At 44.6% G+C, this 22,920-nt stretch overlaps 1 protein-coding gene across 6 annotated transcripts in view; it reads left to right on the top strand.

The window, feature by feature from the left end:
* GRIN2B (glutamate ionotropic receptor NMDA type subunit 2B) overlaps positions 1–22,920 on the top strand; it is a 211,857-nt gene that overhangs the window by 63,592 nt on the left and 125,345 nt on the right. The window contains exon 1 of one of the 6 annotated variants that reach the window (XM_032689036.1): positions 8,682–8,866. The exons of the other annotated variants lie outside the window; for them this stretch is intronic. The gene's annotated coding sequence lies outside the window, so the exon portion shown is untranslated. Of the gene's footprint in view, positions 1–8,681; positions 8,867–22,920 lie in introns of those variants that run through there. 6 annotated transcript variants of the gene reach the window in all.

The raw sequence follows: 22,920 nt of genomic DNA, 5'->3' as shown, positions 1-22,920 counted from the left end.
TTGCCATGAGTATTTTTTAGTACGAACCATGGGATGGGAAGCCAAAAAAGCCCCTGAAACCAGAGGAGAAGATTAAGGGGAGCCTGTTCTACATTCTAACAGTTAATTAAATCCTGCACTTTTGAAAGCTGGTATTCCAGACAGATAAAGGAAGATAAAAGAACCCATTGCATGAGATTACTGTGTTTGTACCTTAATACATTACCAGGTAGTATTTTACTTGTGCAATTTCAACTTAAATTTTAACTGTAGCTTTTTCTACTTTTATGTATGGAAGAGGGGGAAGAAAGTATGCTATTAGTATTTTTCTTCGAAGGATACTTTTACACATTATGATTCAGGGAGGAGTCAAATAGGGTCCTGCTTTTCCTATGTACCGCACCCTTTAATCATCAGAGACACACAAGGAGGTCTGGGGGCTTGTAGTGTAGAGGTGGGTGCTGGGGAGGAGCAGAGAGATGCTTCAGCCACAGAGGGGCCCGAAGGCACAGATTCGCAGAGTGCTGTTTCCATGACAGTGCTATGGAAACCAGGTTCTGCTGCTCACTGCTGCTCAGGGTGGAATTTCAATGCTTCACACAGCCCTGGTACCCAAGAAACAGCAAACCCACAAACAAAACCCACCAAACCTATAGATGCCTCATTAGAGCATGGTTTCTTATTCAGCCTGTACACCCTGCCCATTGCGCTGGGGGAGGAAAGGACAAGCAAGCCTGAATCAGCTAAAATAAGAGCTTGCTACACACTTGTCCCCCACCTACATCTGGGCCCCTCAGAATAGTTTTGGAGGTTCAAGTAAGTTTGATCAGCTCTAGGATCTTCGATCTGCTTTTATATGTAGGCTGCTAAATGCAGTCTGGAAGCCCCATGCAGCACTACAGTCTGGAGGTAGAGTGGTTAGAAAGTGGCCCAGCAGAAAAGGACATGGTGGTGTTGGTCAACAGCCAGCTGAACATGAGCCAGCAGTGTGCCCAGGTGGCTAAGAAGGCCGATGGCATCCTGGCTTGTATCAGAAATAGTGTGGCCAGCAGGACAAGGGAAGTGACTGTCCTGGTATACTTGGCACTGGTGAGGCAGCACCTCAAGTACCGTGTCCAGTTCTGGGCCCCTCAATTCAGGAAGGACACTGAGGTGCTGGAGCAAGTCCAGAGAAGGGCAATGATGCTGGTGAAGGATCTAGAGGGTAAGTCCTACAAGGAGCGGCTGAAGGAGTTTGGGTAGTTTAGCATGGAGAAGAGAGGGCTCGGGGGGACCTTATCACTGTCTACAACAACCTGAAAGGAGGTTGTAGTCACATGGATGCTGGTCTCTTCTCCCAGGCAGCTAGTGACAGGACAAGAGGACATAGTCTCAAGCTGTGCCAGGAGAGGTTTAGGTTGGACATTAGGAGGAATTTCTTCACAGAAAGGGTGACTAAACACTGGAATGGACTGCCCAGGGAGGTGTTTAAGGAAAGACTGGATGTGGCACTTAGTGCCATGATCTAGTTGACATGGTGGTGGTTTGTCAGAGGTTGGACCCGATGATCTCAGACATCTTTTTCAGCCTAACTGATTCTGTGATTCTGAGTGGTTGTATTGCAAAGAGTGGGGATGCAGAGGACTAAAGAAGACCCAAAACAAGAAAAGCTCTCTTCTACTCTTGGCTCATCTTCATGACTTTCTCTGAATCACTTTGGTTCCCCATGCCTCAGTTTCCCAAACTATAGAACAGAGATAATAATGATACCTCCCCATAGGCTGGGCAAGTTTGACTTCTCCGGTCAGTGAAAGCAAGTCCTTGGAGGATTTGGGCTACTGTGAAATTTAGCTAATGTCTGATGAAAGTGGTTAGATAACTGCCAAATTTTGCCACCTTCCAGATCAACAGCCTTAAAAAGCTTATACTTAAAAGCTAAGACAGGCTTCACCCTCATGTTCCCTCTGATCTGTGTTTCTTCTGCAGGATGGAGCATGGGCACTATGTTGCGGTACATGGAGACTGCAACACAGCAATTTTAATAGCAATACTGGGATCATTAGGTGTGCAATACCAGAAATACCTCTTGCATAGAAAGGAAAAGGAAGATAGCATAAAGGTTGATCTTGGATTTTATAACCTTTCAGTGCTGGCTGACTTTGACCAGTGTAGCTTGAAAGCCAGCAATCAGTTTAACCTACTTAAAATTTACCAGTAATTTGTCTGGAATGCTGCTGAGTGTGTCCCTATGCCAGTAACAATGTCCAAACACCCTTTGGTTGGTGGAGGCAAGAGTCAGAAGACACCACAGGGGGCAATCCTCTCTCACCCCACTTCTGCACAAGCAGTGCCAGTTTTGGGCCCTGAAGCTCCTGGATGCCACCTCCTAGGAGCCTGTATCAAGGTGTATCAATCTTAAATTCCCTGGGAGCTGCAAGAGCATCTCTGAGTCATCCCACCACTCTCTGCGCTCTCCCTTCAGCTATCCCAGCAAGTACAGCACACTGTGTCAGGTCAGCAAGAGCAGCCCATGCTTACAGTGAGGCACTGGTTTCTGAGCATGTGCTCTATGGACTGGAAGAGCACAAAGCTGCCTGTGACAGCATGGATGTGCAAAGTTGCAGCTGTGTGGTTTGTGATGCTGCATGGAAATGGAGAGGAAGCAGAGAGGGAAGTGCGGGTGCTGAAGGTCCCATGTGCAGGTCCACTGCTCCATGGGTTGCCTTGGGGAATGCTCCCCATCCATCTGTGTTTCCTTAGCACTCAGAGAGAGCCAGACAGGAGGGACGTAGCACCTTACAACCTTTGAGGGCTGTCAGGATGATGGTAATAGCAAGCGATAACTTGCTACAAGAGCTACAAGAGCTGTCAGCCCTATAAGTACCAAGCCTATGACAGGATGGTCCATAGTCATATGTTGGGGAGAGGATCTTAGAAAATCCTTGGGGGGCCCTGGCTGTGTTGTCAGAGCAGCATCCCCTCACTTGCCAAGGATGCAGGCAAAGCTGGGGGCATCTCTTATCCTGGGGGCAGCCTTCCCTTTGGAATCATCTGCCCCTCTCCCCCTGCAGAGGAGTTGCCTTCTGCTTAATGAACGCCTGCTTGTAATATTCTGAAACAAGGAGGCTAATCAAAGGCCCCGTTCTGTGGAACAGGGATGCTAAGTGACAAGATTAATTTCAGTAATCAAGCAGCTTAATTTGGACATTTTTTTCCCCTCTTCTGTGTTGCTGATGGAAATTGAGGCAAATCTCATTCTGGAGAGACACTTTTTCTCTGCCTGATAGCATCAACCTCCAGTACTGAAAGTGGTTGTGTAGGGATGGGAGGATGGGGAAGAAAGAAGAGGAGGAAGGGGTCACAAAGGACAGTATCAGAGAATATGTGTGGACTGCTATAACTGATGTTTCTCGAGCTTCTTTCCTCTGGAAAGCTTCCAAAGTGTTTTATAGACTGCATTGCAAAGGCTCCAGTCAGCACTGAAATGCAGTCATCTTGGCTGGATTGCAGCAAGTCTTTGAAAGGACATGGAAATTCAGTTGGTTAGGTGAGGTCAGTCAGGCAGGAGGCTATGATACCATCAAAAGGAAATCATTAGATGTGAGACTGTGCAATGTGGTGGGACTTACTTGAAATACAGTTGTGGCTGAAAGATCTCACCCTTGCAATGAAGAATGAATTAGCCCTCATCCTTCAGTGATATGGAGTGCTGAGGGCCCCTTTCCTCAGCCTAGCCCAGGGCTGGTGCCACCAGCACAGCCTCCTGCAGTGCTGGGAAATGGTTCTTGTCCGTCTGCCCAGCCACTGCTGCTGCCACCTCACCTGCCCCAGGTCTCACCTGTGGGATCTCACCAGACATGATGTTGCTGAGCTCTGGTGTCACTGCAAACTGAGAACGTTTGTCAGTGAGCAGCTGGGGTGGCCTCAGCCCATTTTGTCCATTCCCTGATCACAGAAGATAGCGGAGGCAGCTGGTGAGGAGGTTGGGGGAAAAAAACCAAAACATAAAATGTGATTTATGGTGAGGCAGGAAGAGCTGAGTCCCTGCTCTGGACTCATGAGGAAACACTCCTTTAGTTGCAATTTAGACAGGGGAACATAGTCTCAAGTGATATAGTAAAACTTAGGACTGGGTAAAGCCCTGGAGTGGTGTTTTCTTGGGGGTAGTATTGTGCTGGCCTAAGGGTGAGGTGTGTGCACGGGCAGCCTGGAGAAGTATCTAGTACTCATTCAAACGCCTATGATCTGAGGATGCCTGGACAGGCATACAGTGGCGTGTGACAGAGCCCTCCAGAGCCAGCGGAGTGGGTTTAAGGGAATGACGTCCTTGCCCGAGGCAGTGAGGTTTCAGGTCTGGCAGCTTTCCACGCCAGCCTCTCCAATCCCTCTGGCGATGTCGACACACTCCTCCGATGCTGGCCCCTCTCTCGCATGACCCCCTCTCCCTTTCACTCCCTGCAGGGGGCATCTTTAACTTGACTGCACCCCCTGCCGTCTTCTGGCAATCAATTTTTCGGAGACAATCTGTGACGTTTTCCCGACCCCCCTCCTTTCCCTCTCCTTCCACTCTCTCCCTCCCTCCCGCTGACTTGTTATTATGTACTGCAGCTGCCCGGAGGATTTTAAATAGACCCATAATCGCACAGCAGCTCCTCTTGGAAGTTTAAATATAACCTCCTTGTTAATCTCGCGTGTGGCAGCAGCACAGCACCTGGGGAAGAGAGGAATGGACAAGCACTAACCCATGGCTTTACATCAGAACTTGGAGAGCTTAGGATTTTCTTTTTAGTGAAATTATCAGGAAATGGCCTTGTTTATTTTAACCGGAATAGTTCTGAGGCTGGTGTAAGTTGCCAAACTGATGGTTTTTGCAGCACAAAATTCTTTTCTTAGTTACCATCCCAGGCACATCACGCGGGAAGGCTGCCCTACAGCTGCCCTCCGTTTTCCCTTGCTTTGGGCCACTGTGTTACCCCTGCTCCAAGAAAGTCCCCTGGGAGGCAGTGAGCAGCTCAGATCTCCTAAACCTTTTGCCCTCCTGCAACAGTGTTTGTTGTTGTTCCTGCAACAGTCATGAAGGCACTGAAGGAGTTGTTTTGAGGAGAGATCTTGCAGGTTATTTCCCAAATTATTTCGTGGTAACAGACCAATTTCAATATAATTTCTAGCTCTCCAATTAACTAACTTACCCCTCAGACTGGAGTATTGTTTGCTGAACATCACAGTTTGGTGACACTACAGAAGAGATCACAGTTAATAATGGATTTTCCCAAAGGACCTGCTCTAAAAGAGCAAGTCTAGTGCTCACTCGTCCATTAAATGTAGTGAGACACTTTCAAACAGTAACTGTTGCCTGTTGCTTTAAGCTAACAGGATCCCTACTTTCTGCATCTCAAAGCAGCCATCTTCTCATACAGAGGGACTGGAGATGTGTGTGAAGAATCACATCCTAACTAGTTCTTGTGTTGTTGTTGGAAGGAGGGTCTAGCTGGCTATTCAGGGATGTGGGTTGTATTTCCTCCCATATGCTGAGCTGGTGCCCAGTGGAAAGTCTGGCACACACCGACACCAGGAAGGTTGTTTGTTTAGTTTATTTTCTGCCTCTGTAAAAAAACCCCCAACCAAACAAAAAAAACAACAAAAAAACCCCAAAAAACCCCAACCAACAAAGCAAAACCCAACAACTAACCAAAAAAAAAATCCAAAACCAAAACCAGGGACATTGTCTTTTAATTGATGTTAAGCAGTACCCAGAACAAAAAAATAGTACTATTGATGCTAAATTATCCATCCACTCCAATAATCTGGCTGTAGTAAAAGCTGACCTGGAGGACTAATTCACAACACATAATTTATTCAGTGAATTTAGCTTCTTTTTGTGCTCATGGAATATCAATTGTGCAGATCATAATTTCCACAAATTTATTTGAATTTATTCAGTGAACTTCTTGGAAAATATTTACTCTATGGATTGATACAGACTGCTTTACTTAATTATGGTTGGCCAGAGAGATCTATTTGGTATTGTTTCTATTCTCTTGTTGAATGAGCACACAAGCACTTCTGGGTTGAATACCTGGATATGAACGTGGAAGATGTACACTTCTGCAAGTTTTTGCAAATTTCCATACATGAATATGCAGATAAAACTCCTATATGGGAACACTGATAGCAAACAAACACAGACAAGCCAGGCATAAGTAATTTTGTATAAAAAATGTGAATTAATATTTTTAAAGGGCCTAAATTACTAGGACAAAAGCCTAATTTTACAGCAAGGTAACCTGGTCCTCAGTAAACATCATCTTGAATGGCAATAATAGCTTATCGAATCAGAACCTAATAATTTACCTCTTTGCTTCTTTCTGCTGCTCAGTGCAATGATTTCCTGTAGTAATATAGTCCCCAGCTTGGACATATATTGTATGAAGATTGTTTTTTATTTTAAACTGGCTGTATACATGTGACACTTGCTGTTAATGTGCTTGTGTCCTGCAATGGGTAGTGTTTGTCTGAATGGGAGACCTGATTTTCTCACTTCCATTAGTTACCTGTTTCTAATCTGTCTCCCTTGCTCCCTCTTCTCATCTCAGAAATGAGATGTAGTGTGGCTAAACTGGAACAACCTAAACCGCCAAGTATAAATGTTTCCAAATATTTGGCTCTGGTTTATGGTGTAGAACTGTAAGGGATCATTTTCATAAGGACATTTGTGCACACTTGGGAGTAGTATAGCGTGATCAACATGAAGTGTAATAGGGAACAAGCAGGAAGAACTGGACATTCTTTAGGACTACCATATAGAAGTAAGCTGAAATGCACCAGTGTGAAGTCTGGGAACATGCAGATAGACAGGTGTACAGTGCCTGGTTTGGGGCCACATGGTAGAACCACACTAGATCTGAAGGACTTGGGCAACAGAAATTGTTTGGAGAGTGCAACACTTAACATATTTCTCTTTCTTCCTGCTGGTCTGGACGACTATGCACAGTATGCTAACCTGTATAGAAAGATTCTTTGTTACTCCCACTAATTGATCCTAGAAACAATGGGATTAACAGTTAGAAGCAAATGAAAAAGAGAAAAAGTGGGAGTATTATTTGCTGATGTGATAACTGAGCCTTCACTATGAGACATCAGCATAAAAGGCAATTATATTCCTAGGTGCCAGGCAGGATATTCCCTGCCAAGGCAGGGAAGTGTCAGTATCATTGTAGAAGTCTCTACTGTAATTTCCTTTGTGTATAATTCTGCATATAATTCCAGTTATCCCAATTAAAGCAAAATGAAGTCAGAAAAATATTTGCTTGATAGAGGGAGGGGAGAACACATTTTACAAGAGGAGAGTAAGGCAGTGTAACTTATCTAACCTGGCAAAATGTGATCTCAGAAAATATAAAAGGCTGCCTTCCATTAAAACAAGAGTGAGGTGAAAATACCCTGACAGTAGAAGCACTCTTCAAGGTAAAGAGCTACTAAGTATTGACTGGCTGGGAAAGGCCTTCAGCAGAAAGTCATCAGTACAGCAACTTTCAAATCTCATGGGAAAGCAAGAAACCTAACTCCTCTTCTCTGAGAGCATGATTGGTTCCTGAAAAGAGTAAATGGAAAGGCTGTCTGCGAGACCAGGGCTGGGACATCCCTTCCAGACTGCTGTTCCTTAATTATATCAAACCCCATGTAGACACTCTGTTCTTCAGAATTAAAAGGACCTTAAATCAGTTTAGTTCCATTTTCTTCTAAGGGTTGCTTTAATTTGGAAGAACTGTGTCCATTCAAGGCTAATGTGATTTAATGAATTCATGCTAAACTCACAACTTAAGTAATTTGGATTAATTTTCCCAACCATTCCTCAGCAGACAACCCTTAAGATATGTAGTAGAAATGGCAAAGAAATCTAGAGCACTTCAGTCCTGCTTGTGATTAAATTCTAAGCTGACAATTAGATTCTCTGACTGCAGAAAGCCTGAAGAAACATCTGGCCACGTCTAACATGCCTCTCCCTGGAGAGGTGCTGAGGAGGGTGCGAGCTCCCAGACCCAGTGTCTCAGCTGTTCTCTTGTGTTTTTCCTCCCTACCATGGGGGCCAAGCAGAGCAGTCTGGCAATATCCTTTTTTGGAAAGACTTAGTGCCGTCCCACAGGAAGGTGGGCTATGTGGGACAGCCTGTTCTGAAAGGTGGAGTTGGCTTTGCTTGTAAGTGGCATTGACCCAGAGGAGTGTTGACTGTTTGGGTGTGTACTAAGGAGCTACCTGCACATAGAAAAAAAAATCTTTTTTTTAATTCCCTGAACTGCACTCCATTGCTTATCCTTGCCAGCTTCTAGGAAAGAAAATGTGTTTCTCTGTAATGCTGTTCTAAGGGGTTTATAGCTCGTCTGTGATGGGAGGTATTATTTCTGTCACTGCTATTACTTGGCGCATCTTTATTTGCCGGTTTCTGGCAGGCACATCATGAGCGGGAAATCTGTGAGCCCTAATCTGTCGGGTTTTGGAAGGCACACGAAGGGTCACCGCCAGCAGCCCTGGCCGCGGAAGGTAGTGGCGGTGGGAGGATTTAGCGGTATTGAGCGCGGCTGCCACCGCTGTGTGAGGGAAGGGACCGTGCTGCCGTGGCTCTGCACGTTGCCATGGAAACAAAGCTGGATCCTAATCGGAATGCGCGTGTACGTGGATGTGAATCCACTGTCTGCTGTCCTTTTGGCCTCCTGCTGCCCCTGTCCTAGTGTGGTCGTGACTGCCCTGTGCCCAGTGGCTGGGAGAGGAGCTGATGTGGAGGGACCCCTGGGGCCTGATGGGTGTAGGAGAAGGCACCAAGAAGAAAAGGTTTAAGTTGTTCCCTGGGCGTGGAGAACAACCTCTGTTGAAGTGGTGAGGGCAAGGGGAGCCTGAGGAGCAGGCAGCAAGGGTAAGTCTCCCACATGGCAGCTGTTGTGGGAAGCGCTCTGAGATATTGGGTGCCTAGACACTGCAGGGAGGGAGGGAGTCTTGAGAAGGTCACAGCTTGATGTGTGGACCCTTAGGTAGCACCCAACAGGCTAGCTCCAGGAGTGGTACAATCATATCATATCATCACAAATTTAGCTCAGGGACTGTACTGAAACCACTCTTCAGCTTCAGGGATCCAAGCTAATACTTCTGCAAGGTGTTGCTCTGCCTTGTGGGCTTAATTAGGTTGTTCAGGTTAGCTCTGGCATTTCTGAGGTAGGGCTGTGGCATTATACAATATAGACATGTTTTGAGAGGTCTGAAGATGTGAGAAGGCTATTGCTGGGCAATTGAAGCAACTGTACAGTGTGCTTAAAACAAGCTTATGCAAAAATGGGTGAGCAAAGATACCTCGTTTATTGGATTCACTCTGCACTGTGAGCATCAGCTGAGAAGAAAAATTTTCTAGCTCATTCAGTACCTAGAGGGGAGCACTTCAGGGAAACCTGGAAGCTGTAGCAAAAGCTCTTGGCACCTCAAGAGGCAGTAATCTACCTTCTGAGTCCATAAGGACTGCAAGATACTGTTAAAATCTGAGGAGGTGGTTTGGTGCAAACTGTAGGATCGAAGGTGTTGCCCACTTACAGTCCTGAAAAATCCCCTAGCAAAATTCCCCAGCAATGGAACTGATTTATGTCTACTGTCCATATCCCAGCAAGAAGGATTATGACCAGCCTGCTTAAAGTCCTCCAGCTGCTTCCCTCAGAAATGCTGTTCATGTTAAGTTTAGACTATAAACTGTTGCGCAGCATCACTGTGCACTGTTAAAATGCTGCTGTCAGTGTGCTTAGAGGAGCGTGGGCTTCCTTTGTCCAAGTCCAAGACACACAACTGATTTTGTGTAAGGAAGTAAACTGCCCTGTTTAGAGGAGCCTTGAGAAAGGTAGAGTCCAAGGCCAGGAGGGCTTGTATTATTAAACTGTTGAAACAGACATACTATTGCTTCTGGAATGAAGGGGAAATCTTCTGGGGACCCAACAGCTGATGAATATCAATGAAACACAGAAATTATCAATGGACTGTGCAAAGTGCCCCCCGGAAGACAGCTGAAGGGGAACTCATATGGGTTTCCAGCCTTGTAAATTTCCCTGTAAAAAAAAGATTTAGGATCCTCAGCCTTTTATGTAGGGATGAAGTATGTACATTGTAAAACCTACAAATATGTTAAAATATTGCATACTTTTCCTTCTTTGGATATCCTAGAGTTACAGTATAAAGAGAGATTCTGTGGGAAGGCCAGTGAGGAGTACCTGGAAAGGCAATGTTTTTCCACTGATGAATAGAGAGGTTTGTCCATAGCCTACTGCTGAAAGCACTGAATACGTGCCTGAATGTATTTTCACTTCCACCTAGAGTGTATGACGGGACTTCGAAGTTAGTGGGATTAGCCTGAGGAATCAAAGCAGAAAGAGATCTACTATCAGCCCTTAGAAATTGACATAACAAGAGCAGTTTGATACCAAATGAGCTGTAAAGCATTGGGTTGATATCTTCCATTCAGTGTGCTTCATTCACCAAGCTTGCCCACTCTGCAAGGCTGCATGGCTTGAAGAGCACTGACACCGAGATAGTAAATGTACATAGCTCTTAAACTCTGCTTCCTCTACTCCTACCACATAGAAGAGGAGAATGTACTCTGAGATAAACGGTGCACAGCTACTGCTGCAGGCTTCTATGCAGTGCAGACCTAGTGTAGGAATGTACATATCCTGCAGGCACTGAGATAATGAAAAGGTTGAGCTCCTTGCACTAGCCACTGGCCTTGAAGGAAAGTTTTTTTCAGCTCAGTACTTCTCAGCAGGATATATTCAGAGGTTTTATATGAAAAAGAGAAAAGGCACTTCCTACTAGTAAAAAAAATTTATCTTGAAGGTAGATGACCAGAGTGATGACTTTGTATCAGCTTCCAGAACTGCCTATCTGCACCCTGAAATAAACTGTTGTGTGGCTAAGCCCTTCCCACAAGTATTCCCTCCTACCACCTGCCTAAAAGAAAGACGAATTTGATTTTTTTTTGAACCCAGATCCTCTTGGTGTATATTAATTAGATGAATACTTGCCTCCATGGAAGGCGAGTCCTGAAGGACTATATTTTGTCAGGAAGAATAAAGTGTGTTAAGAGCATGTCCTGAGTGCTTTCGCCCACAATTTGAAGCTCTCTTCCTCTGGGCTGTGCCTAGGGCTCTGTAGTGAAGCAGCCAATGTAGCCCATGGCTTCTCTCTGAGAACATTAACTAGAGGCTTAATTAGCTCTGAATGCATGTGTGGTGATGTAGACGTTGCTCTTCAGTAAGGCTGGACTGCACCATCACCTTATTTCATAGGGATCATTGTCAGATGCTAATCCACTTCAGGTGCTGCCAGCCTGAGTTAGAGTGTAGCTGGCATATTGGAGATGAGACAATTTGCATATCTTGAGACATCCTGCATGTAATTGCCTATGCACACATGCACTTGTATATATGTATACAGACAGACACACGCACACCCGCATGCACTGAGGAGTCTGGAGTGCAGGAAGATAGAAAATGAGTCGGAGTGATACAAACTGGAAGGAAAAGACAAAACACCTCAGCCAGTGCTTCTTTCCTTGCAGTCAGTGCAGTGCTGGACATGACTTTTTCTTTCCCTTCTCATATGGTCGTTTGTTCGTCTTTTGTCCCTAGCCAGGCAATGTTCAGACTGAATAGCTCGTTTCTCCCCTGCTTGCTGTAGCTCCTGCTGATGCTTACATCTACTTCCCACTGCCCCATTGTGCCAGAGTGTGTGGTGAAGAAAGAGGACAGATGGGAGATACAGGAAAACAAGATGCATCGGCTTTGCCTTTGAGCTATTTCTATACCTTACACATCTTACTTTGGATTTTATTCTCTTAGATGCTTTTGTTACTCTTATTATTAATGGCCAGCAGAGGCAAAGTCTTTTGCTGCTCCATCATTCCCTTTCTCTGCTGTGCTGATCCTCGTCAGAAATCTCAGTATCTCATGTGCGTGTGTGATCTTGAAAAAGATATGACAATTCAGTCTCAGACGTGGGTTTTGTTTAAAAAAGTACAAAGTCTAATATAGATAGAAAAATTTGAATTCAAGTACAAAAAGGAGTATCTTATTTATTGTACTGTTGCTGTTAAGTCATGCCAAGGGCATAGTGAATATATAGATGGCACCTTCTATTAATGTGAAGGCAAGTATAGAAAAAAAGTGAATTTAATTATGTGTGCTTCAGCACAGAGTTAAACTGACTGGAAATGGGTTCCTTGATTTTCATCACCCAATCAAAAAGAAGTACAGAACTGAAACTCACAGTACCCTTATTGCAAAGTCAGATGGGCCAATTCCTTCTCCCAAATCCTCTTCATCAAACCCTGAGGAGTGTAAATGTTTTCATGCCTAGATCACAGAGATGGATATAATGGTCTTAACATCACCAGGCACTGTTGCAACCATGACTGTGAAGTACTTCAGGAACTGTGGGGAAGATTTCAGGCTCTAGCTCTGCAAGTCTCCTGTGGTCCAGTCTTTTACCAAGAATAATTTCCAATTCCTTGAGTTCAGAAATGGCTTTTCCATCAAAAAGGAGTTTGCCACAATTTCTTTCTCAGTCTCATAACAGCAAGGGCCATGACAAACAGCTATTAATCATCAGGGCAAAGAAAAGGAATGAAAGAGCTATGATCCCAACAGAAAAATACTAGGAAAAAATAATTCAGCAACTGCGGATTTGGCAAAAGATCCTGCATATGTTTGGATGATCATGTGTGCATGCAGGGGACTTCATATATTTGCTAGATTTTTTGTCTGTAAAGCTGTAGGAAACTTCCTGTTGAGTTTCTGAGACAATAGATGGGAGCTCAAGAAGAACATTTGAGAAGGAAGCTTCTTTCCTTTGTAATATCTGTGTAAATAACTCCATGTGGTTTATTGGTCTCAGGGTTTCCACACTATGGAAGAGGAGAATAAATAATCATTTAAAACTTTGTGAATCAATTCAATAAGCAAGACAGGCATGACAGCAGCTTCCCTACAGGGGCACTGCTTACTGGTTGTTTAGGAAGGAGAGCTTGGTAGAGAGAAGATAGGTGCTGCCATGCTTTCATCCACCCTGGGAGTACAAGAGGTAACTTAACTATGGCCGAAGCAAGCTCTAATGGGGATCAGGTCTTCAAGTATGAGGGAGGGAGGCTGCAATATTAAAATCCATATTGCTTGTTCCAGCCAAGGACTCTCATAACACACTTCAGTGATACAATAGCTTTCCAAAGCAGGGGCTAAACCAGGATCTGGGTCCAGTAGGTCAGAAATCCACCTCTGGTTCTTCTCCTCAGGCTTCAAGAATCTCCAGCTAGGTCTGAAACCAGAATAAGAGTCACCAGGATGGTGCAGACTGCGATTTGAACTAGTTAGCTCTCCTGACTTGGCAACTCTAGTGGACATGACCTGGAGTTTCCACACAGTGTTGATGAACAGATGCCTTAGGGCCAGTTCATGGTTTCTGTGCCTCCTGTTGCCTGGTGCAGACATATACGTTCTATGCTAATGAGACATGCTTGCCAGCAGCATGTCCAAACAAAAATGGACCAGGGTACTGGTTCTTCATTTTATGCTGAGACTATTTTTACTGTTCTGGCAGGTGGTAAAATCCCTCTTAAAATGAAACCACACAGACCTGCCTTTTTTCCTGGTATAGAGTGTTGCCTAGAACTGGCACTTAAAAGAAACATCTGAGACTCAATTTGTGGGTTTTAGAAATCAAGGCATTCTTTAATTGGCACTGGGTGCACCGGTCATCACTTTGCCAAATGCACACCGAGGCATCTTCACTACAGTTTATATGTCACCATTACATGATTATTTATTTTTCGTTCCCTGCATTCCTGTTACATATTCATGACATTTCCCAACACTTATTAGCACATATGCATATCCTTATAAGGTCTCTGAGGGTCTTCATTGAGAGTCTTGGTGGTCTTTGCTGTCTGAAGTTCCCCAAAGTTCTAAGTGACCCCCTTGTGAACTTCTCCAAGACAATGCACCTGGTAAAAACTAAGGGCCGGCTGCCTCAGTTCCCCTCTTGTTTCTTTAAATCACTTGGCTCAGCTATCTGTAGGTTCTGTGTTGTAAATACTATCAGTTCTTGTTACATCTCCAAACCCCGACATCAACAGAGCAAGGATTTGACATTGCTCCTGTCCCAGCTCTTGCTGTAAAACGCAGGTTGAAGTGAGCTGGGGTGAGTGAGGTCTGGGAGAGCCCAAGGCAGGAAGGAAGTGTACTCTGAGCAAGCAGCACCTCCTTTCCAAAGTGATAGAGTCTGATTTGGAGGGTTCTGCAGAGGGTAGCGTAGATCCTCACGGTCTCAGAAAGCTGTGAGTATGAAATGGCTGAATCCTTACTCCGAGGCTCAGGAGGAGAAAAGGTGAGCTCACTTCTTTCCCATCAGTCCCCTTCTCCAGCACCTCTGCAGTCCCAGCAGGCTGTCGGGTGATGAGCCACGCTTTGTGGTCTGAGTAGCGACGCACAGCCCCAGTCTTCACAGCCCCAACGCCGATGGGCCGTGCTGTGCCGGGCCATGCCGTGCTGTGCCGGGCCGGGCTCCGCAGCGCTGCGGGCCGGCGGGATGCCGGCGGCCAGGAGCTTACAGCCGCGGCGGCATTTCGTGTCCGCGGTTGCCACGGAAACTTCGCTGCCGAACTAGGACCAGAGCGGTGGGGCAGGATCGCTTTTTGGTGTGGTTCCCCCCCCCCCCTTTTTTTTTTTTTATTCTTCTTTGACACATAGATCAGAATATCAATTATGACCCTCTTAGAGAAAAGGCAGCCTGGTATGAGGCAGTGGGAAATCTGGAGTGTCTCGGGTGGGAGTGGAAGGCTTAGAAAAAGTTATTAAAAAGCAAAGCCTTGCCGGTGACTCTCAAGGTACAGAAAGGAGTCGCTTTTTAAACTCCTTTTCAGAGAAAGGTTTAGGTGCAGCTGAATCCTATCTTAACCTCAGACTGTGTTAACGGTTTAAATTTAAAGGAATTATAGAGATGTGACTAAATTTTGTCCTGCAGGTTTTAATGATTGTCAAAATGAGAATATTTATATAAAATAAATAATTTATTTTATACAAATGACCAGACAAAATATCTTAATTAGAACTATTTACTACACAATATAAACACTGAAAATCTAATAGTAGAGTATAATATAGCATAAAGTAGTATAGTGCACTGTAACAAAGCAATTATCGAAGCAGTTATATTAAAGCTAGCAAAAAGAAATGATTATTAAGGAGAGATCTCATGTAAGTCACCCATACCAGTGTTCGTGGGGATATCTCTTTCTCTCAACCTTGAGTAACTTTGGAGGGTGTCCCCAGCCAAGGGAGGAACCTCCACCAATACACTCAAGAAAGGTTATGTTAGAAGAACCTGACTGCATGAGAGGGGACTGGACTTTCATAGTATAAAGTGATTGACTGCTAGTCACACATTTAAAAGCCAGCTATGAGCTTATCTGTCAAATCAGACTCAAAAAGCAAAGTGTGTATTCAAAGTTTGATGAACCAGGTGGTTTTAGCATAATTAACACCAAAACACCCTGGCTCCAACAGTTGATCCTGCATGATAGCTTGCATGATAGCTTGACTGGATTTTAGGTCTTGTCAGGGCGGGTCTATCCTGCCACATGGAGTCTGTGAAATCTAGTCAGAACTCAGCTCTTGGTTCACTTGCTAGAGAGGTCTCCTGTTTTAAGTGAGCATTTTGTTTAGTTTTGTTTTTCTTTTGAGTAACAGAATTGCCCATTTACTGCTGGCCAGGATGGATGAGGCTGAAGCTTTTCCTTGCTCCTTGCCTTAAGGAAAGCAGAGGGCACATCTACACAGACTTTGCCTTCAGTTGCTCGCTCACTTGCCCTCTAAGGCAAGCCAACTCTGATCCAAAGGGTGTAAAAGTTATATCAGTATGTTAAAAATTATATAAACTGGTCAATAATGCCAGTCTATGAGAAAAGATGAAGTCTTGACACAATATTACTTTAAACTGACTACTTTGCTTCAGCTGTAGTCCATCCAGCTAAGAGCATAGGCACAGCCAACTTCACTCTGCCCATAAAGGCTGACTAGAACTTGGCATCATGAGGATTGCAGGTGCCATCTGTTAGGACATAGAACAACTAACAGCTTAGCCTGCAGAAGGTTAATGATTAAATAAGCAAGGCAGAATTTGAGAGAGGAGATGTCACTGCTTTATGAGACAGAAGAGGAATGGAGGCACTCACAGAACACACTCTGACCTGTCTACAGCTGGGCCACAGTGAGAAAAGAGCTTAAGCTCCTGAGAGGCTCAGAGGGCATTGGATGCAATGCTGGACTTCCAGAACTTATCTAAATAGACTCTGTGAACCTTTAGAGGTTCAGCTTATATTAAGGTTTGTTCATAATAAGAGACCAAAAGCATACTTGATGAAATGGATGAGCAGTTAATTTAGAAATTATAAAAAGAAATAGTATTTCACCCTGCATAGTTGATTTGAGAAATTTATTCAATGAGATCTTGCCAAATACTGTGACTGGACTTTTTTAAGAGTACTGGATAGTTTTATGGCTGCTATTGATTAATAACGCTATATCAATGTCATCTCATTCAGCTTACAATCAAAATTCAGTCCTTACTCTGGATGGAAAGACAGCCAGAAAAGAAGACCCAGGCAAACACCATGATGTAATCGGATGGATGAGTAATGGGGCAGTCTGACTTTTCTCTGGTTTGGGCTGGCAATGTCAAGATATTAAGCCAGCCTAGTGGGCTTGGCTGAGCTGGGACAGAGAAACTGGTCCTGGGCTGTCTAAATTGCCAGCATGGTGTTAACATGGTGCCTGGTGGGCGGAATCTACCCAGAGTGGCCAGTGGTTTAATCCATCCATATATTCTCATCAAACAAGGAAATACACACATACGGAGGTGAAAATGGAAATGTAACAATCCTGGTGTGAAAACTGTTTATCCTGGCAGCTTGCTAACTGCCATTTCTCTGCTGTGGAAAAATGCTGGCATCCATATATGATGCTCTGAGAAGCTGGTACGGCATAGCATCATACATTAGCCTGCTTTGATCAGTGATTGTTAATAAAATTCACAAATGTTACAGCCTCTCTTTAGCCAGACAGCTGAATTTCTCTGAATTGTGTATGCCAGACAGTCACCCTGCAATGTTTGATTCTTTCATCTGTTTTATTAACTGCATATGGTATGGAGTGAAACAATACCAAGAGCAAGATTACAGAATCTAGGGTATCTTGTGTTTCCTCTGCTGCAAAGGGTTTTGAATGAATGATTTCTGAAGACCTTTAAGTGGAAAGTGGAAATCACTTAGCTTTTTTTTCAGCCCTTGAGTCATCTTTAATTGAGACCTTTTTATTGCAGCTCTCAGGAACTCTTTGGTGCTAGAGCACTTAGACAGTTGCCTCTGGGTTAGGACTCTACAGCAGATCTGTTTCCACTGCTACAGAGAGATTAATGTCCAAGCCATGACTGGGGTATAGGTATATGATGATACTTATGTTTGTGGTTAATATCATTATACATGTGAATCTTGAAATATTTGTTATCATTTACCAGGGTAACAGAATTGAACTACACTAGCAACTCTAGGTTTGTTATTGCAATTAGTAACCATCAGGGATTGTAGCTTCCAGAGAAGATCTAGGGAGTCAACAACCATTCTCCTAATTAATTTATCACAGTATATCCTGCCTGTTTTTCTATCAGTGGGGACACTGAACTGTGTCTCTTGCTTTCACTCATCCACTCATTTCTGTAACCATCATCTGAGCTATGTATCTTTCTGTCAAATAAGTCCAGTGTGTTCAGTAATTATTATGAGAACAAGGGAGGCAACTGATAAATTATATGGGTATGTAAACCACATTTCTGCATCTAACAAATTTGAACTTCCTACTGACAGCATGCTCCCAGGGCAGCTTGGAGGATTTTCACCAGGAACGATCTATCCATCAGTGACTCAGAACACTGGGAAAGGATTGCAGGAGGTGACCTGCTATGCAAGCCAAAATCAGTAATAATCCAGGGAACCTGTTCCAGTAAGACAAGAAACTTTTGAAATCCTTCTAAATAGTGTCAACTAGGCAATGATTAAGAAATGACACAATTCAACGTGCTCCAACTTTACTTTGAGTAGGTTTGGCTATGAATATGTGTATTTGTGGAAATGTGATTGTGTATGTGTGTGTGAGGTGCAGAGATGCTGTTCTAGATACCATGAGGACATTATACTAGGTACGTAGTGTCATCATGTTCTCATAGTCCCTACCGCAAGCATTCAAGGAAAGGACTCACACAGCATGATACAGCACATAATATTAAAGCCAGAGTTTTATTGTATTGCGTTGTTGAAAACTAAATAAAAAAATTAAATTTGTGGAGAAAAAACCAAACAGGCAGAAGATCCTGTCTGTAGGCTAGCCTGAGGCAGTAAATGCATTTGTGGTAAGAATAAACAGGAGTAAATGAACACTTAAGCAACAAAGATCTTGATTTTCTGTCAGATATATTATAACAAACGGGAGTCAGAAATATAGCAAATTTAATTATAAGACGAACTGTTGTGGCATTTTCCGTCATGGAGAATAAAACTCCCAGTGAATCAAATATCCCACTAGGACTGTGACAAATAGGTACACAGTGGTGTCTCAGTTTTGAAGAAAAGAAATACACAGGTAGGGAAATGAAAGCCTGTGTTTTCCCGGAACTTATTTGGTGCTTGCTTGCTCCTTTCCCTCCTGCCCAGATTGTGTGGTAGGCAGGGCTGAGGTGTAAACAAGAGGCAGCCCTCTGTGATTTGGCTGTAGATCATGGAGGAATTTTGCAAATCAAGACTGTACTAAAGACACATGAACAGCTTTTCTTCTAAATCAGGAAGATGAGAAGAGGGTTTTGGAAAGTGATAGTGGCCTGAGTCATTAGGATCTGATAGGATCCCCTTTGCAAACTGGAAAGGAAGGGCAGATCCCAGTTGTTAAATTATGGCTGCACACGAAGCTTAATGAAGCAGCAAATGGGGTTAGATATACTGATGTTCGCAAAAGCCTAACAAAAACAAGCTACTCCCAGAGTAGCACAAATTGAATTTCTCCTGCACCTGTGTGGAAATAGCAGACTAGGGCATTTTGCAATGACATGGTATATTTCTCCAAATCCAAGAAGCAAACAAGTGCTTTTGCTCCTTACTCAAATTCCTTGCTCATAACTTGACGCACCTGGCTTTCGTGGGGTCTGGCACTTTGATTGGAGCTAAAGGACCTTGTCACCAGTAGTAAAAATCTGTTCATGGCCCAGCATGGGTCATAGAACCAGATTACATTGTGGTAGGCTACACAAAGGAAACCCAACATGCTGATCCTCACTCCCCAAGTCAATACCATGGCTCACTGGAAAGCTTGCCAGTTCCTCAAGATGATTGGACCGCTGCAACTGTTTTTGGGGATCTTGCATGCCCCTGCTTTATGGATATTCTCTGGTCTGCCCCCTGCTGAGACTCAGTTTTGCTCTGGATAGTAAGATGCTGTTTGTGAGGCAGTAATTGCTTTTGCTTGCCAGGGGAATCTAGAATGGCTGTAAGGAAGGAACTTGTCAGAAATGCTCCCTACGGACCTCTCCTGCCACATCTGAGGTAAATGGCTCGTTAAATGGCAGTGATTGGTTTTGAATGGTGCAGCTGCAGGAGGGCTCCCGGGAGAGTCACCTGCAGCCTTGCCAAGGGCTCACATCTCCACTGAGTTTTGGGTCAGACCTGGCCTGCCTGCAAGTCTGAAGAACTTAGAAGTGTTGGCAATAGTACTTGGTTGCTCTCTAAACCCTGTGCCAACTCTGCAAACTTTAATCCACTCATTAGCCACCAGTCTTCAAGAGGAGGTTTCATGGTGAGTGTGTTTGTACCTTCACCATGTGCAATCCAACCTTCTTGTATTAGGGGTTGAATGTGCAAGAGGAGGAGGCAATACTTATCCCAGCATTGGTAAACTCGGAGCAGATTTCCTGTGGGAGGCCATTTGTCAGCTGGGGAGCAATGCTGTGTCAATTGATCAGCTCCACCTCCAGCTCAGCTGGGCAAACTACCGATCCCCGACCTTGTAGGCTGACAGTGGGGCAGAATTGGGATCTCTGGAGGCACTGAGATCCTGTAATGGAGCCTCTGCTCTTTCCGAGTGTGTGAGGGACACCCTGCAGAATCTTGCTTTCTCTCGCAGCAGTTAGCTAGGGAAAGCCTGAGCTTGCAGGTGAAAGGGCTATAGGACAAAGACAAGCTTTTTCCTGAAGCCAGGGGATTGTATTTCATCTGGATGATGTGCAATGTAAGGGACTTCTGATTTGAGCTCAACCTATCCCTATCCCAAATTTAAATCTGTCTCGCAGTGGTGATGTTGAACCTTGTTTTGGCTGTTTTAAGGTAAAAAAGGAAGGTGGAGAACGTGAAATTTCTGCAGGAGAAAAATACGAGCTTGTAATGTTCTGTAAAATCTTTAAAGTCTAGAAGGATAAAGTACTCCTTTTTGGTTTTAGGCTGTAACAAAGCAATAATGGTTCTATAGGTTATATGTGTGTAAAAATGGTAAAACCATCTTAGACCTATCTCCTAATTTAAAAACTTTGGCATAATGCCATAGTGAGGTCAAATTCATGTTCTTTCTGATAGCCCTGTAGTTCTCTATTCTCTCTCCTCTTTTTCCTTGACTTTCCACCAGACATGCTCAAAAACAAGGAAAAGGAAATAGTGGCTCTTGGGCATTTTTGTTAGTTTGCTTTTTGTCCCCCAAAAAGGCAGTGACTGAGATTCCTATCCAGCTCTATCAGCAATTCTCCTAATTTATTATGAGAGGGACACGTTCTTCTACACTGTTGTCTGTCCTTCCTTCCTCACCCCACTCTGAGTGCTGAGTTGGTTAGGGAATGAAGAACATTTGGCTAGCCCAAGTACTGGGGTGAGTAAGTGCCAAGAGACATCTTGGCAAGCCAAAAGCTGGACTGGCTTGCATCTCCTTAATGCTCTCATTTTGAATAGAAGTTGCCTCCTTTTGCTGCTTCTATAATAAAAATGCCAACAGTTGCTCAAGAGCAATTATTACATGCACAGCTAAGAGGTCTGTGCTGTTTGATTTAAGGAGGGGTGCTTACATTTCTCAGTGGAGCAGAATTGTTTAGCTGGGTTGCGATAAAGCTATCTATTTGCTGTATTGATTTTTGATGTTCTGGTACACTCTGGTTAGTAAGGAGCTCTGAATTTTCTTCCTGAGTCTTTGGGGCAGAATTCCCTTCAACGGTTAGGCAGGGCACTCATGTGGAATGAACTGTCAGCAGGCATTTTAGCTTAGCCCTGTTAAAATCACGGGTAGGGCATTACCTTCTGCACCTAGCTATCATGCCTACTAACTCCTGACTGTGTGTATGCATACTTGAAATATTAGTGGATTTACCATCTTGCATCCCCTATTTGTCACTGAGGAAAGCACCTGGTACTTTTTCAGACAAGAATTCAAGATGGAGCAGATGGTTATGGAGCAGATCATCCTAAGTGCAATCACACAGCACCTACAGGATGGACAAGGGATCACACCCAGCCAGCACGGGTTTAGGAAGGGCAGGTCCTGTCTGAGCAATGTGATCTCCTTTTATGATCAGGTGACCCACCTGGTGGATGAGGGGAAGGCTGTGGATGTGGTCTACCTGGACTTCAGCAAAGCCTTTGACATCATCTCCCATAGCATACTCCTGGAAAAGCTGGCAGCTCACAGCTTGGACAGGGGCACCCTGTGCAGAGTTAGGAACTGGCTGAAGGGCCAGGCACAGAGAGTGGTGGTGAACAGTGCTGCAAACAGTTGGTGGCTGGTCACTAGTGGTGTCCCCCAGGGATCAATGTTGGGCCCAGTTCTATTTAATATCTTTATTGATGATTTAGATAAGGGGATTGGGTCCACCATCAGCAAATTTGCAGATGACACTAAGTTGGGGGTGAGTGTCAATCAGCTGGAAGGCAGGAGGGCTCTGCAGAGGGACCTGGACAGGCTGGAGAGCTGGGCTGATTCCAACGGGATGAGGTTCAACAAGGCCAAGTGCCGGGTCCTGCACTTTGGCCACAACAACCCCATGCAGTGCTACAGGCTGGGGACAGAGTGGCTGGAGAGCAGCCAGACAGAGGGACCTGGGAGTTTGGATTGACAAGAAGCTGAACACGAGCCAGCAGTGTGCCCAGGTGGCCAAGAAGGCCAATGGCATCCTGGCCTGGATCAGGAACAGTGTGGCCAACGGGTTGAGGGAAGTGATTCTTCCCCTGTACTTGGTGCTGGTGAGGCCACACCTGGAGTACTGTGTCCAGTTCTGGGCCCCTCCGTTCAGGAAGGATATTGAGGTCCTGGAGCAGGTCCAGAGGAGAGCAACTAGACTGGTGAAGGGACTGGAGCACAAGTCCTATGAGGAGAGGCTGAGGGAACTGGGGTTGTTCAGCCTGGAGAAGAGGAGGCTCAGGGGAGACCTCATCACTCTCTACAACTCCCTGAAAGGAGGTTGTAGCCGGGGGGGGGTTGGTCTCTTCTTCCAGGCAACTATCAGCAAGACAAGAGGGCATGGTCTTAAGCTGTGCCAGGGAAGGTTTAGGTTAGACATTAGGAAGAAATTCTTTACAGAAAGGGTAATCAGGCATTGGAATGGGCTGCCCAGGGAAGTGGTGGATTCTCTGTCCCTGGGGGTTTTTAAGCTGAGACTGGATGTGGCACTTAGTGCCATGGTCTAGTAACCACAGTAGTGTTGGATCAAGGGTTGGACTTGATGATCTTGGAGGTCTCTTCCAACCCAGGTGATTCTATGATTCTATGCTGTGTGTCAAATGTTCCTGTAATTCAGTAGCCAGGCCCTTCAGATCTTAGACTCTCTGCTAGATGTGGTGGAAATTTGCAGTCAATTCAGAGGCTCTTATGCATA

Source organism: Chiroxiphia lanceolata, chromosome 5 (genome assembly GCF_009829145.1).
Source record: "Chiroxiphia lanceolata isolate bChiLan1 chromosome 5, bChiLan1.pri, whole genome shotgun sequence".
Classification (NCBI taxonomy): domain Eukaryota; kingdom Metazoa; phylum Chordata; class Aves; order Passeriformes; family Pipridae; genus Chiroxiphia; species Chiroxiphia lanceolata.
This window is presented reverse-complemented; position numbering and strand designations above follow the sequence as displayed.